This window comes from Dasypus novemcinctus, chromosome 17 (assembly GCF_030445035.2).
Source record: "Dasypus novemcinctus isolate mDasNov1 chromosome 17, mDasNov1.1.hap2, whole genome shotgun sequence".
Classification (NCBI taxonomy): Eukaryota; Metazoa; Chordata; class Mammalia; order Cingulata; family Dasypodidae; genus Dasypus; species Dasypus novemcinctus.
In genome coordinates this window covers 83,760,055-83,766,011 of record NC_080689.1, presented here as the reverse complement: position 1 = coordinate 83,766,011, position 5,957 = coordinate 83,760,055, and the positions used below count along the sequence as shown (strand labels likewise).

Below are 5,957 nucleotides of genomic sequence, written 5' to 3'. Positions count from 1 at the left end.
CAGGAGGGAGACCAAATTTTATAATTAATTTGGCTCTAACTTTGTTTAACATGCTGATCTAAATACATGTTTAATTTTTTTTGATAAATTAAGAAACACAAGTAGTAGGAGAAAATATTGATTAATATAGTAATATCTAACATTAAATGTAAAATGTTTCTCTAAAACTCAATCTAAATTTATCTAACTAAATTCTACCAAAATTTATTTGGGTATGGGTAGAAGAGAATAAGCACAGAGGCATCTCTAAACACCATATGATCTACAGCTCTTCTAAGCTCAGGCTGGGGCCTCCAGCTTAAGGCCTTTGTAGCTGTCAATGGTGGGATCTGCAATAAAAGCACAGGATATAGAATCACCGGGTACACAGAGACAGATGGAGGAGGGGTTTTGCTGGTGAGTGTTGCGGGACTCAGAAGGTACAATAGACCCTGGAGAAGCAAAGTTGGCCACCGATACCTAGGAACCAGATCCAAATGGCACTGAATTCCTATTGCTACTCTCGGCTTAAGGTATCGTCTGTGGCACAGTGTCTGTAAATGTCCAACTGAATGGATTTAATCTGTTTGCTTTGATGGGTGCCCTCGAAGTGACTCTTCCCTGAAGAGTAAGTTTGACTGTAGGGCTCCAGGAAGAAAAGGCAGAGTCTTATATATCTGACCAGGTGAGAAGCAGGACATCGGAAGGATAGGTATGGAAGTGATAACCCTGCTTCCCCAACCCCTGTCCCCTACACAGTCCAAGTCATGACTGCATCTTCACATTACTATTGGACAGGTTCCTTTTTCTCTCTAAAAACTAGTTTCATTTTAAAACACACCAAAACTTACCTGTGCTTTTCGGTTAAAAAACAGTTAGGCTCTAGTACTAAAATCATAAGTTTTCTTACATTAGTATATTCCAACATGAAAACATTACAGAAGACACTCCTTTTAACAAGATGCTATAAGTATTATGTTTATCTTTAATTAATTATGAAAGTAAAAAATAAATAAAAGGAACATAAGTAACTTGCAATTCTACCCATTTCATTCATCCCAAGTGAGCTCTTCATTGACCATTCTTTCAGGTTTGTATGAATTATACATACCTAAAAAACTTCTCAAGAACCACAGCTTGAGGAAAGGTGGCATGAGCTGACCCAGGGATCTGAACAGGACCCAGCAGAGGCTGAGAACCCTCAGGGCTTGGGCAACTGCCAGTCAGGACTTAAATTTCCCCCTAAGATGGAAACTGGCCCAGAATACCTACCCTACCTGCCTGCGAGGGACCCCAGAGTGCCATTATCCTTATTATGGATTGAATCAGGTCCGCCCATAAAGTCATGTTTTTGTCCTAACCTCCGCTCTTACAAATGTGAACTCATTTCTAAGAATGCCAAAGATCATACTAATGAATGTGAGTCCAACTTTAATCAGGGGGCCTTAATCTAATATGACTGCAGACCTTATAAGAAGAAAATTAGGCACATTCAGGCACAGGAGATAGGAGTCAGAGGGCCAAGAAATGGAGGCATAGGTTCAGTTATGGATTGCTGGCAAGCTGCCACCACCTTCAGAGAAAGCACAGTGCAGCCTAAACCATGATTTTGGATTTCTAATCTCCCAAACTGTGAGACAATCAATTCCTCTGTTTGAGCCAGCTGGTTACCAGTATTGATTAAAGCAGCCTAATATACCCTTTTGCCAGAGACCTGAGTTAGTGGCATTTAGGTTCACTCCACCCTGTTCACCATACTCATTAATAAACAGGAGAGGCTTTTGTTGACTGTAAGTGGATTATGAGTGCAAACTTCACTTCAGCAGGGCTGAGGTGTTGAACTAATCCAGGGTCGATCTTCACAAAGAATGCAGTGTGAGTGCACATAAGGCTTAAAAGGGGCTAGTGCCCTCTCCTGCAAATTAAGGAGCCTTTGGAGGCTGTGGCTTGTATAGAATGAGGTTTTGTTCCCTGAGAAGAGGCTGTGAGGATATACTCTACTTGCCTGTGCTTATTTTTGACCAGCCAGTTCTTGTCTCCACCTCCATGTTCACCCTCATTTGTGGCAACGCCAATGTTCTCCTTAGTTTTACTGATTTTCCTGAAGTGCCAAAGAGAAAGTTAGGAAAGAAATGTAATGTGTGTAACTTAATTCCCTTCCCCTTTTCATCCTATTCACTCCACATTCACATTTCCTTTTCCTCTTCATTTCTTCGGTGGCTTCTGGGTATTCTAGGAAAAGAGAAATTATGAATAGAGACTCCTCCTTCACCTCAAACAGTGTACTAAGCTGTGTAAGGAACAGAAAACACTTGATTGTCCAGAGATACCATTTGCAGGAACATACCTGGGAAGGGAGAGTCCAGCCCAGAACCAAGTTCACAAGTGCCCTCCAAAAGAGTGGCCCAAGGCACCTGACTCCCAGCCCAGCTCCCGCCCTGTTACATTCTGGTTTACTTGAGATTGTGCATGCTGCATAGTAGGTTTGGAAATGATGGAAATGCTAAAAAAGCAGTTGAGAAGGATGTAGAAAGTTGTTATAAACCTTCTCAAACCCATGACCTCAACTTCCTAGATGAGATCAAATCCTTCATGATGAGTATCATAAAAAGAGGAGAAGATGGGAGAGGTACAAAGAGAAGTTTATGAACAGGAATAGATGAAAAAAGACAGAAGACATGAATTACATGCAGCTCGTCATCCCCGTGTCTGAATCATCTGACTTGATGAAGAATGCTTCTGAATGTACCATGGCAGTAACCATGATGGGGCATCCTTGTAAAAGGAAAGGAAAATGTTAGGGTTGAGGGGAGAGCTTGAACTATTGTTGTTCTCACCTGGTTATGACCTTATCCCAGCACATAATTTTGTCCTTATGACAACATTGCATTCCTTGGGCCTTGATTGCTTCACCTTTACCATCTAAGTTTGGTCTAAGATCTCCACAATCCGTTTTCCAGTCCTCACATACTCTAAATGTAGGGAAGACTGTCCACCTTTTCCCTCTAAGAAGGCAATCGCTTTGTCCATGTCTTCCTGACCACGACATTATAGTATCTCTTACTATGATCTTACTGAAATAGGAAAAGAACAAAGCAGATCTCTAAATATTTCCTTTACTTCCTGATTTCACACCCCTCTCCTCCATCTCCAATGCAGAAGGGGTAATGCAACTGCTCCCAGGAACTCTCTCCCATTGGGTACTTCCTTGAACATTGTTACCGACTTGGATTGTTACCTTCATCGCTGCTGGTAGAGCCGTACCCCCAATCCACAAGCCAATTGGAGGTACTGTTTAGGAACACAGATATCACCAAGAAATTGAATTGAGAGAATGGCACACCAGACCCTTCCTTTTCCAGTTGAGACCAGGCTGGCCACCCAAGATCACCTGAACTCTTTACCCTGGGTTCTCAGACCTTCCCTGAGCTCTGTGGAGTCAGAGACCTTCAACAGGACATTGGAAACAGTATGCAAATGAAAGAGAAGTGGGGATGGAATTCTTTCAGCCTCTCACTTTCCCATTTTGCTGGACTGTTACTGCACAAGCCTCCAAGCTTATCACCCTGAAAGTTGGACTATTGTGGATGTGGTCTATGTTAGAAGAGTCCAGTGGGTTAGATGAGTTCAGCGGCAGACTCTGAGCAGCCTCCCAGGAGATGTTTTGTGAGGATGAGCATGTTCACTCTGCATTGTCTATATCATAGTTACTAACACACATGGCAATTGGGCTTTGGACAAATGGGTGACATGTACTTGTGCTGCAGATGCCCTGGTGGTGTGGTGCTCAGTAACAAGAATTAAAAATGACAAATGTTGCCAGATTCATAGAAGATTAGAGATTGCCAGGCAGAAGAGGCATGATGAGATTGTGCTTTGGTATCAAACCACCTAATACCTCAGTGCCTAGTTTCCTGTTTGGTACTTTGCATTTCTGCAAAATTAATTCAGCTTCTAAGCCTCTCTTTTCTCCTATGTTAAAAACAACAGATATGGCTGCTTTTCTTTTATCATCGTCAATGAAAGTGCCATTAGGGGCAAGGAGAGTGCTCTACACAGGCTATACTATTCACTATTAAATGAATTCTTCCCATTAAATCCTAATGACAGGGATTTTGTAACACAGTATTTTCACTTGGAGTCCTTTGAACATTTTCCTGGGTTGTTATGGGATATTTTCCAGGTTTATTGAGGCATACTTGACTTACAATGAACTGTATTATTTGAAGTATATAACTTGAAAATATGGACATACGTATATGTCCTTGAGGAAATTATTATGGGATTGCACAGGTAATTGTGCTGGTTATAGGAGAGAAATCTAGGAAGGCACACAGCAGACATAGGATCTCACACATGCACATTGGCAATCACATTCATTACACTGAGAATCACAGCACATACTCATATACACACACAACACTCACATGAACACAAACCCATGCCATCTACACAGAAACCAACTATTCAAGAAACATCACTCTAGTTCTTGTCTGAAATACCCATTTACTTCCCCATACCCAAATCCTTGTTCCTACCTGGGAGTTTTAATCAGGGGGCTCTTGACTGAAGCCAGCAAGAAAGACCCACATTTCTTGTCATGTAGATTATTTTCCTCAGCCCACCTACCATTGACACTTTCTTTTCAGGCCAGCTGCAATTACAGAAAAGAAAACACTGTGAGAATTATAAATTATTATGTAATGCTACCAGAAGGATTTTGTCCTCTTGGTGACTTTAGAATACCAGATAGGAAAGAATGGTCAAACAAAGGAAAGCCAAAACCGGTGCGGGGACACCTGTGGAAAAGAAATGAGTTTTTCCTCACTGATGCATCTCTCAAATCCATTTTGGTTGACAGAAAATTCTTGATCCAAGGTAAAAATATTGCTCCTTAGGGTGGGCCTAATACCATATAGTCTATAAGTTGGTGCTGCCTTTGTGATTTTACTCTTGAGAAAGGAATCAGCTAGTAATAGACTCCCATTGAAGACATTCCCCAATAGTTTTGTGCATATCACCTATAATGCACATGGTCAGATTATCCCAACTGGATTAAAAAAGAAGGAAACCAAGAAGGCAACAGCTTGATCTCAGACAAAGAAAGGTGACCTCACCTTGGAATCAGATGGAGCTTACTCTACTGCTCTGGCATTCAGAAGCTCCTCCAACAGGCCCTCAGGGAACTAGGAGGACAGAGAATAACAGTCAGTAGCTTGGTGCTGTTTCTTCTGGATTACTAATGGTGTTTTGTTTATCTTGGGCAAGGGATTTAGAGTATTATGGAGGCAGTTATCAACTAGTATAGAGTGAGCTGCTCAGGAGTGGAAAAAACAAAAGGGAGGAGCAGGAAAATAAAAGGAAGCAGTCCTTGGCTTTGTCATTAAAGACATTCCAAAGCAACTTGAAATAGTCAATTTACAAAGGGTAGGAAAATACATGCTATTGTTCACTGATGAATTCTTATCACTTCTGCCTTTTAAAAAATAAGTCAAACTTTTATTTATGGATTTGTAGGGTAAAACCACAGCTCGTGCCTCATGCATACAAATATGTCATTTTAAAAATATTTCTATTTCTATTTTGAGCCCCCATTTGGTAGCATATGGGAAACACAGTCTCAGGCTACTGCAGGTCTCCTTCTGTGTTTCCCCGGGGGCCAGGAGTTCCAGGAGACTTACAGGATATCAAAGCATCAGGCTGGAGCATCTGCCTGTTTCCCTTGATCTTTACTTTTCAGACTGTGTAGGCCAGTTCTGCATACTTGTCCCCAGTGTAAAGATTCATCAGGTCTGTCAGATGTCTCTCAACCACTTCACTTGCCTCATTGCTGGGTAGAGGAAATCATCATAATATTTTAGCCTCCTATTATATGCTGGGTACTCAGAATTGTTTCAGGCCCCTTTGCATAGACAGGATCACATACATAATTTGTGGGGCCTGGTTCAATATGAAAATGTGAGGTCCCTTGTTTAAAA

The 5,957-nt window shown here is 41.4% G+C and overlaps 1 long non-coding RNA gene across 1 annotated transcript; it reads right to left on the bottom strand.

The window, feature by feature from the left end:
* Positions 1 to 1,923: 1,923 nt before the first annotated feature.
* Positions 1,924 to 5,165, bottom strand: LOC131274049 (uncharacterized). The gene is made up of 3 exons (XR_009181258.1): positions 5,097 to 5,165; positions 4,518 to 4,633; positions 1,924 to 2,080 (listed from the first exon to the last, which is right to left on the bottom strand). It is a non-coding gene; the product is annotated as an uncharacterized lncRNA (long non-coding RNA).
* Between the last annotated feature and the right edge of the window lie 792 nt (positions 5,166 to 5,957).